Source organism: Delphinapterus leucas, chromosome 19 (genome assembly GCF_059928025.1).
Source record: "Delphinapterus leucas isolate spDelLeu-1000000601 "Yukka" chromosome 19, BTC_Dleu_Yukka2, whole genome shotgun sequence".
Taxonomy (NCBI): domain Eukaryota; kingdom Metazoa; phylum Chordata; class Mammalia; order Artiodactyla; family Monodontidae; genus Delphinapterus; species Delphinapterus leucas.
In genome coordinates this window covers 18,457,898-18,470,092 of record NC_143147.1, presented here as the reverse complement: position 1 = coordinate 18,470,092, position 12,195 = coordinate 18,457,898, and the positions used below count along the sequence as shown (strand labels likewise).

The 12,195-nt window shown below is 42.1% G+C and overlaps 1 protein-coding gene across 3 annotated transcripts in view; it reads right to left on the bottom strand.

Annotated features, from left to right (window-relative positions):
- The window catches only part of ANKFY1 (ankyrin repeat and FYVE domain containing 1), a 79,069-nt gene that overhangs the window by 65,483 nt on the left and 1,391 nt on the right, over positions 1-12,195 (bottom strand). Inside the window, exon 2 of one of the 3 annotated variants that reach the window (XM_089900575.1) lies at positions 11,780-11,941. The exons of the other annotated variants lie outside the window; for them this stretch is intronic. The gene's annotated coding sequence lies outside the window, so the exon portion shown is untranslated. The remainder of the gene's footprint in view (positions 1-11,779; positions 11,942-12,195) is intronic. 3 annotated transcript variants of the gene reach the window in all.

Here is a 12,195-nt window from a genome sequence, read left to right as displayed (position 1 = left end):
TTAAGTAACTAGCTATGGGGACCATGGGCAATTCATTTCTCTGAGCTTTAGTTTCTTTATATGTAAGATGGGGGGCGGGCAGGAATCTACTACTCAGCGCTGTAGTAAAAATTCAATGAAACTACTGTAATTTGCACATGCACTCAAAACTGTCAGCATTGCCTCCACCCTCCTCTTTGCATTTCACAATTACATAATTATTGGATAAATAGTTTAAACTATTATAACTGTTTACACATTTTTTTGAGTCATGAAAAGCAGAATGAGTTTCAAATGTTTTATTGACTTAGGAATTAAGATTGATCAATTAAAATCATGGCAAATCAACAGGACATTATCAGAAGGATGAGGTGATGAACAAAAGTAAAAACAGAAATGGAAACACCGCTAACTACTGAACGAGCTACTTTAAATACTGCATCACCTCGTGTAGCAAGTCTGCAGTGACAATTCCCGAACCAAAAAGTAAAGCCTAACATGCTTTAAAAAATCATCACTACTATTCATTTGAAAGAGGTGTAAGTTAGGCTGTACCTTAAAAAAAGCTCTCAAAGAGGCAACTCCTAATCTACCCTAGGAAAAAGTCAGTCAATGTCTATAATTGATCAATCTAGAAATGGCAGTATTATCACTTAGAGGTAAACAGAGAAGAGTGGAAAGTGGTCTGCGGAGTGGGTCTGAGGGGCAGCAAATTTATTTTTTGTTGTAAGTCTTGTAATATTATTTGAATTTTAAATCTATGTGCACTTACAAAGCAAATATACTATTTTACACAAATTTTAAAGATTATGGAACACAGTTACAAGTATGAGGAAAAATAAATAATTTTCTAATACCCAAGTGTAAGGGTTTTTATATATCACAAAACTTTAGGAAGGCAAGGAGCCTAAAGATCATCTCTTTTGGCTCAATTCCCAGAGAGTGAACCAAGGAGCAGAAAGGGGACAGGCCCACAACCAGCAGCCTACCCACCTCTTGCCTCAGACTGTGTTTGATGACATTACTCCCAAACTGGCTGCGTAAGAATCACTTAGGCAGTTTGAACTAAAGAGAGAGAGCGCACCCAAATTCAGTGGGGTCACAGGAAATACATAGTACTTTTAAGACTACCCCAGGTATGGGGATGACTAGCCTGGGGAAAAAGTTCAGCCCCCAGCGCGTACCTCCCCAAGTCACATAAAGACTGCTCTGGGAATACTACTGTTTAGATAGAAGACCAACTGAACTGCAATTTTTCTGTTCATTCATTGACTTGTTCAAAGGTTTTCATCTCCTAGGAAGACAGCTGTATAACCTAGTCATTCATTAAAAATTTATTAAGCACCTATGCAGTGCCAGTGTCAAAGTAAAGAAAACCATCTTGGCACATGTTTTTTTACAAAGTCACAAGGTTATAGAGAAGATGGGCAATTAAACAAGACAAATCGATAAAACCTGACAGCACTCTGACAGGGGATGCAAACTGCGCATGGAGCAAGACCACCTGGCTAAAGCCAGCGCAAGGAAAGACACTCCAGACAAGTGATGTTTTACTCCAAAAGATTTAAATAAAGCCTCTGCTTGTAGCATACTGAGTCCAGAAAATGTAAGGAAAAGGCTTCAGTGTTTTGTTTTCTTGGTCAGGTTTTCCTTTTAAACTAGTATCAGTCAACGGGTTTGCGCAACAGGCATAATACTAGGCTCTAGGAGAAATACAAATAATTAGAAGGCAAGACCTAGTCTTGTCCTCCATAAAAGTCACTGGCACCACTCACCTGCCTCTCCCTAAGTCAACTAAATGGATGGCCAGAGGACACCTTATCTTGCTAGTTCAAACTAGTGGCTACAGTCACATCCCACTTGCCCAAGAGATAGCTTCCAAGTTTTCACAGGGTATAGCCTGTGGCTGTCGACTGCAGATTTTTCTTCCCTGAAGCAAACTGAATCCTTTAACCCTGGTTTCAATCACACCATATTCTAGCCAACCTTTTGCTCAAGAGCTCCAATCCATCAAGACTATGGCATCTGTAAATACTCTGCATTTCCATTTCACTTAAACTATCATTCTGCAAGTATTTATGAAGCACCTGCTATGAACTAAGCGTTATAGTAGATCAGCAGTTGCCTCTTTGAGAGTTTTTTAAAAGGGCAGTCTAATTTGCACCTCTTCCAAACAAATAATGTATTGATAGCACCAAAGGAGTACCAAATATAGAATCAAAGTAGTATCTACAGGAACTCACAAACAGGAGGGAAAAGAACAAAGCTAACAGTCACAAAGAATCTGGATACTGATTCATGTGGGGGAATTATGAGGACATTTGCCTTCAAGAGTAGAAAATTACTAACTCCTTTAACCCTTAAAGAAAAGATCATAAAAGTTCTGTTTCAAACACCTTCTCAAGGAATCCTTGTAAATTTCTTTGGCTATCAGTTACACACACGTAAATGCAAAATCTACAGCAATAACCCTAGTCTCTCTCCAGAATTACTGACACAAATTTCTACCTGCAACCTCGACCCTGACATTGTTGTTTCAGTCAACAGTTCCCTAACAACACGAGACATAAATTACAAGGGTTATATAAATTACAAAGAGAAGAGGCAAGATGAAAGGAGGGCTTTAGGATATAGGGCTCTCATTCATGAAATCAGAGATGCTCCCCGCCTAGCATCTTTCGTAGGAGGAAACCCTGATCCCAGGTGCACCTAACAGTGGTATTGCAACTGCCACACCATTTCATAGCATAATGGAGAGAGCACCCAAGGCTGAGATATTATTCTGTGGGCAATGCGTCTGCTTGCAAATAGCAATACAAATGTGTCCTTGAAGTACCATCAAGCTGTAGAGTTCTTATAGGAAGAAGTATACAGTTACCATTCTGAGCAATAATGGAGAGAGAGTCTACAGCACAGGACAGTGGTGAGGGGCACAGACTCTGGAGGTAGACTGACTGGGATCAGATCCCAGGCCCAGCACTTCCTAGTTGTGACCCTTCAGGCAAAGGCCTCCTTCTCCTCATATGTTAAGTATGTTGTAAACATTAAACATTCTAATACATACAAAGACCTTAGAAGATTATCTGCCTTGCCGTAAGTGGTCAATAAATATTAATTATTACAATTCTTAGAAAGGCAACACGATACGGTCCTTAAGAGAGTGTACTCTGGGACTTCCCTGGTGGTCCGGTGGTTAAGAATCCGTGCTTCCTGGGCTTCCCTGGTGGCGCAGTGGTTGAGAGTCCGCCTGCCGATGCAGGGGACATGGGTTCGTGCCCCGGTCCGTGAAGATCACACATGCCGCGGAGCGGCTGGGCCCGTGAGCCTTGGCCGCTGAGCCTGCGCGTCCGGAGCCTGTGCTCCTCAACGGGAGAGGCCACAGCAGTGAGAGGCCCGCGTACCGCAAAAAAAAAAAAAAAAAAGAATCTGTGCTTCCACTGCAGGGGACATGGGTTCAATCCCTGGTCGGGGAACTAAGATTCCACATACTGAGCGGTCAAAAAAAAGAGTGTACTCTGGAGCCTCAGTTGACTGGGCTGAAACCCTGGCCTGCCCATTACTAGCTGTGTGACCTTGGCAAGTCACTTACTCTTCTCTGTGCTTCGATTTTCACAGGTGGAAAGTGGCACTAATAATGGCGTCTCAGAGTGCTGTCGAGGAGTAATTGAGTTAAGATAGATTAAATTATTTAGAACAGTGTCTAGTTTAAAGGTTTACTACCACTTCTTTATCAAGTGACTAGTTTTCAGCTGTGGCTTCTTCTTTCTCTTCCTCCAACTCTCCTTTTGAAAAATAAGCCTAGAAATTTAAATAATAGATAAACCTACAGTTTTGCCGAAAGAGCTATGCTAAGTATCGGTGAAGAATGTCAGCACTTGCATTATAATTCAATCATGTTTCTTTCCAAACAATACCCATTTGCTCTTCACCAACGCAGTTGGAGGTGAGACATTTTGATGAGCTCTCTATAATTCATCACTCTTGACCTAACCAAAGATGCCTGAGACAAAAAAAATCTACATTCACTATTAATAGCCTAAAAAAGAGACCAACATCAACTGCAATATATATATATATATATATATATTTTTTTTTTTAATCAGCAAGTCATGGGACAGTCAGAAAAGGAACCCGCAATGATCCTTATAAGACTCTTCCTTCTAGGTCAGGAGTCGGCAAACTTTTTCTGTGAGGGGCCAGATAGTAAATAGTTTAGGCTTTGTGGTAGAAAGCAGGTCAGTGGTTGCCAGAGGTCAAGGGAATGGGATTGAATGAATGCAAAGGAGTTCAAGGAAATTTTTTAAGATTATAAAAATGTTCTAGATCATGATTTAAGATCTTAAGCCAAAGCCCATGCTCATCGCACTGTACCATGCTACCTATTTTCAGCTCTAATGTCAGGACATCAAACACGTATTTATTATTAATTCACTGATTTAGAAATTAAATGTTGCTTCCATTCCCTACCTTAAACGTGATTTCTACTCCCCTCTGCCTACTCCAATACTAACCCACACTGTATTCATTAAATCTTTTTAGATTAACAAAACCCTGATATTTCCTTTCTCTACACTTCTGTAGTCCTTACTTTCTAGTCCCAATTTTAGCAGTGAATTAGTGTTCTTTTGTATAATCCTTTAATTACCGACTTTCTCCCTACTCTGCTTCAACTATGTCCATTAGATAAAAGAAAAATGATCGTAAAAGCTGTGATAACATTTAATTTTGAGAACTACAAGAATAATTTTTGTTTCAGACATATATTAGAGTCTTCCACTAACAATATTTCATTAAAGCATGTATCAAAGTCCCAGAAAATACCATCTTCTTTGTTGGCACCAGAAAAGATAAGCTCCTCACAGGTGATGAATTACTGCCACTACTACTTTCCTAAACCTGTCACACTAAAGATGTCATTTTTCTTTCACTGGGATTACTGAATATTCACTAACCAAGAGTGCTAACTATGGGAAAATTGTGTAATGGAGAATAAGAAATAAGTGGATACATTTACTGTTCAGAATTCAAGTTCACAAAATACCCTAGTGAAAAAAGGAAGGGAAGGAATTCCTGGCAGCCTAGTGGTTAGGATTCCGGGCTTTTACTGCCGTGGCAAAGGTTCAATCCCTGATCAGGGAACTGAGATCCCACAAGCTGCACAGCTAGGCCAAAAAAAAAAAAAAAAAAAAAAGAGGAAGGGAAGGAGAAAGAAGACAGCAATACCATCGGGAGGAGATTACAAAGGAATACTAAGATACCCCTGCCAGTCTGTAACCTCCCAGTTCACACAAAGTTTGTATATTACTGAAAACATAATGGTGCTAAGAGACATTTCACATTTTGACTTTTCACACTTTAAAAAGTCTAGCAATTCTGTCATAACTCAAATGCATTGACAACATCCAAAAGCCATTATTTAACAGAAGTTTGCTTTAAAAAATCCTTTTACCCCAGTTTACAAATAAAACCAATTACTCAGGACTTCTTAGTTAGGAAAGATGACCTTATTTTATTTATGTATATGTGTGTATACGCACATAGTTATATTTGTTTAAAAAATGATTCAGTAGGGCTTCCCTGGTGGCGCAGTGGTTGAGAGTCAGCCTGCCGATGCAGGGGATACGGGTTCGTGCCCCGGTCCGGGAGGATCCCACATGCCACGGAGCGGCTGGGCCCGTGAGCCATGGCCGCTGAGCCCGCACGTCCGGAGCCTGTGCTCCGCAACGGGAGAGGCCGCAACAGTGAGAGGCCCACGTACCGCAAAAAAAAAAAAAAAAAGATTCAGTAAAACCCTCTTTTATTCAATACTGGCTCAGTTTGAAAAAAATGTTTTGGGGGATATACTGATCTTCACTGAAGCTGAGTGATGCAAAAATCTGAGTTTTTAAAAACTCCCCAGGTGATTCTAATATGCCGGGTTCTCCAGGTTGAGAGCCACTAGCATGAACTACCAGAATGACAGCAGAAAGGAAAGAACGTATGTGAGAGCTTTATAAGAGTCACAGGATTTGGTGACTGACTACAGACTTAGGGGGAAGTCAGGGATGATTACTAGGTTATGGACTTGAGTTCGGCTGGACGGTAGTGCCACTAAGCATCAATGCAAAAGAGAAAAGTTACTAAACTATAAAGCACAATATGCATGTTTTTATGAGAAACTTTGCCTTCCCCTCTCGGTTCCACTTCCATTAAGGCTGCGACTGTGTGTTGCTCACTTTGTCATCCCTAGCAATAGTTGCTTGTACTTAATAGAAATGAAATACATTTTTCCTGATTGTGATTCAACTCTGTTAAGACTTGTCTGCAAGTCAGTGGCGTGACTTAATATGTTTTTCAAGACCTCACTCTGGGGACTTCCCTTGGTGGTCCAGTGGGTAAGCCTGCGCACTCCCAATGCAGGGGGCCCGGGTTTGATCCCTGGCCAGGGAACTAGATCCTGCATGAAGGCCGCAACTATAAGTTCACATGCCACAACGAAGAAGTCCACATGCTGCAACTAAACTCCGCACGCCGCAACTAAGACCTGGTGCAGCCTAAATAATATTTTTTTAAAAAGCACAGCATTAAAAAAAAAGAAAAAACCTCACTCTGTGTAGCACTGATCACAGATAGGGCTGGCTTCACAGGAGATACTCAACAAATATTAGCTCACTAGCTAATTTTCACACAAATGCCAGTGTGACTGGAAATGCTTCCAACTGCCTGCTAAGACATAACCACCTAAAGGTATATTGGGCATGGCAAAATCTGTCCACACCTGAGGTCAAGATATTTGTTCTCAAATCTGTTCCTCTTCTTCCTGTTAACAGCCCAGCCATTATCTGAGTCACCCAGGCCTAGAACCCTTGGGTCATCTTTTTTTTTTTTTTTTTTTTTTTTAAACATCTTTATTGGGGTATAATTGCTTTACAATTGTGTGTTAGTTTCTGCTTTATAATAAAGTGAATCAGTTATACATATACATATGTTCCCATATGTCTTCCCTCTTGCGTCTCCCTCCCTCCCACTCTCCCTATCCCACCCCTCCAGGCTGTCACAAAGCACCGAGCTAATATCCCTGTGCCTTGCGGCTGCTTCCCCCTAGCTATCTACCTTACTACGTTTGTTAGTGTGTATATGTCCATGACTCTCTCTCGCCCTGTCAAAGCTCACCCTTCCCCCTCCCCATATCCTCAAGTCCGTTCTCCAGTAGGTCTGCGTCTTTATTCCTGTCTTACCCCTAGGTTCTTCATGACATTTTTTTTCCCCTTAAATTCCATATATATGCGTTAGCATACGGTATTTGTCTTTTTCTTTCTGACTTACTTCACTCTGTATGACAGACTCTAGGTCTATCCATCTCATTACAAATAGCTCAATTTCATTTCTTTTTAAGGCTGAGTAATATTCCATTGTATATATGTGCCACATCTTCTTTATCCTGGGTCATCTTTGATATCGTCCTCTTGTCAACATGCAAACAGGTTTCCAGCGTCCTGTCTTTTATGCTGTCTATAGTGAGTATCTCTCACAGCAGTCCTCACCAACCCCAATGCCCCTTACCCAAGGACTCACCTTCAATTGCTACGGCACCCACTCCAGCCTCCCTCCCTCGTTCTCTCCCAAATCCATCCTCTACATTATATAGCCTTTTCAACAGGCCTCAGACAATTCTAGTCACGTCACTACCTTGGCCGATACCTTTCAGTAGCCTCACCCCATGGTCCACAGAGCAAAACGCAAATGCTTAACCAATCCCTTCATAATCTAGCCCTTAACATACTTTTCCAACCTCACATCCTGCTATTGATATTTCTTCTGAGAATACTGACCTCCTCCCACCCACATCTCCCCATGTCCAAAAGCGGCCTATTTTTCCAAAGTCCAGCCCAGATAAGCCCAGCTTAACTCCTGCAGCAAAGGCCTCCCCAGACACCCAAAACATACTCCCCACTTCCCTAAAACATCTCTTCCTACTCTGAATTTTCAAAGTAACTCCTAAGCATTTTTCACCTTCCACCCTACAATGCAGTTTCTTTTTCTTTTTTTCTAAATTAATTTATTTATTTTTGGCTGCATTGGGTCTTCGTCATTGTGCACGGTCTTTCTCTAGTTGCGGTGAACAGGGGCTACTCTTCGTTGCGGTGCGCGGGCTTCTCATTGCGGTGGCTTCTCTTGTTGCGGAGCATGGGCTCTAGGCGTGTGGGCTTCAGTAGTTGTGGCACGTGGGCTCAGTAGTCGTGGTTCATGGGCTCTAGAGCGCAGGCTCTGTAGTTGTGGAGCATGGGCCTAGTTGCTCCACGGTATGTAGGATCTTCCCGGACCAGGGCTCAAACCCGTGTCCCCTGCAATGGCAGGCAGATTCTTAACCACTGTGCCACCAGGGAAGTCCCTACAACGCAGTTTCTAACACACATGCTTTCGTCTCCCCTCCTGGACTGCAGTGTTCTCTGTGAAGAGGCTCTAGGTCTGGCTCTTCTTTTTTTAACCACTGACTACCTCTCCCTCCACCCCCACTCCATGCTCATCCCATCCTCCACCCTACAGTGCATTAGTAGGTGGAGCTCAATAAATACTGTAGGTCCCTGGCCTACTCAGATTTAACAAGAGAGCCTGAGGACATAGTTTCTCATTTTGTTGGGCATGTCTGTAAATCATGATAATGTCCCAACTACAGCAACTCACCTTGCCGGTGACTGAAGCCCACATATCTTAGCATGATTCAGTAGCTCTACTCTGGCACATCCACAGTCACTGCAGTGACTGGATAAACTTTGTTTCTTTGTTTTAAAAATATATATATATATCCTCAAGGAGAAAGCTTACAGCCTCTGCTGGTGACAGAAATGAAAGAAAGGGAAGATAGAGAAAAGAAAGGAATGGTATAGAGAGAGATACTGCTTGAGGGGTCACCAGACAATACATAATTATGAACAGACTGGGACATCTGATGAATGAATAAAATAATAAATGAAGAGATAAACTTTCAAACTGGAAGGAGCAAAATTTCTCCTTTCCCTGTTTCTACCAGCCTATACCAAGCATTTTCTGGAACACTGCTGTCCAACAGCACCTTCTGGAATGATGCAAGTGTTCTGTTCATCTGTGCTGTCTGCTAATATGGGAGCCGCTAACCACACGGTTACTGAACACCTGGAATGAGGCTAGCATGACTAAGGAACTGAATTTTAAATTTTATTTAATTTTAATTAAATTTACGAAGCCATATGTAGCTAATGGCTACTGTAGTGGCCAGGGATTGTCCAGAATACAGAATGTCTTCACCTTGTTACTTGAATTGTTGTCAAAAGTATTTTCCTGACCAAATTCCAGTAAGCTTACAAAAGTCCATGATCATTTTTCTGTTTAACAAGTCACATTTTTTTCTAATTTTCACTTTTATTTTATTGAGGGGAGAGTGGTTTAAGAGGAGACTAAGAGAGGGGACTTCCGTGGTGGTCCAGTGGCTAATACTCCACGTTCCCAATGCAGGGAGCCCGGGTTCGATCTCTGGTCAGGGAAATAGATTCCACATGCCGCAGCTAAAAAATCCCACATGGGGCTTCTCTGGTGCTGCAGTGGTTAAGAATCCGCCTGCCAACGCAGGGAACACGGGTTTGAGCCCTGGTCCAGGAAGATCCCACATGCCACGGGGCAACTAAGCCCATGTGCCACAACTACCAAACCTGCGCTCTAGAGCCGGTGAGCCACAACTACTGAGCCCATGTGCCACAACTACTGAGCCTACACCCTAGAGCCCATGCTCTGCAACAAGAGAAGCCACCACAATGAGAAGCCTGTGCACCACAAGGAAGAGTAGCCCCCACTCACCGCAACTAGAGAAAGCCCACACAGCAGCGAAGACCCAATGCAGCCAAAATAAAATAAAATAAAATAAAAATAACTTAAAAAAAAAATCCCGCATGCCGCAACTAAGACCTGGCGCAGCCAAATAAATAAATAATAAATATATTTTTTAAAAAAAGATGAGACTAAGAGACAGACTGCATGGTAGGTACACTGCATGATATACTATTTCTTTTGAGATAGTGATTATCCCCCTTTAAAAGTTGAGGAAACTGAGACTGAGAGCAATTAATTGGCTTGCCTGTGATCACAGCTTAGTAAAACTAGGATTCAAACCCATGTCTGCCTGCAGAGACTGAGCTCTTAAGCATGCTTAAATTGCTAAGACTAAACTGGGCTGGATGAAAAGTAGGTTAGGCAGTTCCCAGCAGGCTGATGTTATTCAGAGCACATTAAAAGTTGGACCAGCCAGCTTACTTGACAAGAGACTAAGGATGTATCCAGGCAACTTTCTTTCTTAAAAGCTGGACCAGCCAGCGTACTTGACAAGAGACCAAGGATGTATCCAGGCAACTTTCTTTCTTTCTTTTTTTTTTTTTTAATTTTATTTATTTTTTTATTTATTTTGGCCACACCGCTTGCAGGATCTTAGTTCCCCAACCAGGGACTGAACCTGTGCCCTCAGCAGTGAAAGCGAGGAGTCCTAACCACTGGACCGCCAGGCAATTCCTGGCAACTTTTCTTGATGTCTGGTAAATGATGCTCAATAATTCATCCACTCCTTCAACCACAGGCACGATTCTAAGTTGGAAGATACAGCAGTGAACAAAACAGGAAAAGTCTCTGCCCTCATGGGGGTTATATTCCAGTAAGGGAATTAAAAAACAAACAAAACCTAGGGACCATCTCTAAAGAGGTAAGAACTGAACAGACACCTGAGTGAATAGAAGTTGATTAGCTGCGTGGAGAAACTGAGGAAGACTGTTCCAGGCCAAGGAAACTGCAAGACAAAGATATAGAGGTAGGAGTGTGTTGGAAATGTACAATACAAAGAACAGCAAGGAAGTTAGTGTGCAAGAGCTTTGTGAAGGAGAAGAAATAAAGTATCACTGTTAACCAGCGGCCAGATCCTGTTGGCCTGTAAAGATCACTGGAAGGCTTCGGAAAAATATATTCCAAATGTATATAAGATATAAAATGTATATAAAATCATGGAGAGCCACGGGGAATGGGGAGAGCGTGTGGAAGGGTAGGTGTATTGCAAAGAGTGGGAGAGACATGATCTGACTTATGCTTTAAAAGGAACACTGGAAACTGTAAAAACAGGCTGTGGGGAAGCAAAATCAAGGAGAAAAAGTAAAAGCAGAAAGACCAAGTTGGAGGGACTTGTTCGAGTGATGAAGGAGGCTGAGATGAAGGACAGCTACAGGGATGTAGAGTGGAAATGGCAACTAATTTTAGGAAAGACTTTAGCTAAATATATATGGTCAAACCAATACCCATGGATGCAAGGAAAGAAAGAAGCTTGGTTTCTAAACGAGTCGCATTAAGAAGTTACTGTATAACTCAGCCCCTGCAGGTTCTATTTACTATTCCTAAGCGCAATTTCCCACATTCTCACACTCACACCACCTGACGAAGACCATTATCAGGGAAATTCCCAAAGAGCGTGCTTACAGATCATCCAATTGTTATATGACACAGATTTTTGCTATTTGTTTATATTTAAATGAGTATTTCTGAACAAGCATAGCCAGCTCCGATAAATTCTTTTTAAAGTACATGTCGCGTAACACCCCCGCAAAACACTGTTTAGATAACCTCGCCTTCCTGGGCATAACAAGCAGTTTCAGTTTAATGAGGTAACTGGACTAGGATGCTCCACTCAATTCTTCCCAAAGTCTGTGACACTGTTTCCAAAAAGCTTAAGTCAGAACACAGGCTAGGAAACTGGAACACACACAAAAAAAGTAAAATAAAAACTGTCGAGTCAGAACCTCCTGACTGTGCTTACCTGTCTGTACTCCCTTGCCAATTTAACCCTGAAAGGGTGTTTTAAGGTGTGTTCTCCACCGGCTGCATGTCTCTCAAGGTTATCCTAACACAAATCTCAAGGCACTTGCAGGATAACAATCAGCATATTCAGCCAGTAGGAGCTCTTCAGGCTGGAACCGAACTGCGAGGCAGAGCAGGTGCTCAGTAAAACTGCTGAATGAAAAACCAACTGCCTTCTACGATTTCAATCTTGGTAATGTACTCCCCAAACATTCCTTAACTTCCCTAACTGGTGTAAAAGCGCTGGAGTACCCGTCACCTCACATAAAGCCCTTCCTGAACCTTTCCACCCCAACTCACTGCTCTGGGCAACAAGCTCCATTTTCACTGGCTACCCACTGTGTTAAAAAATCTTAATCAACATTCTGTGACTCA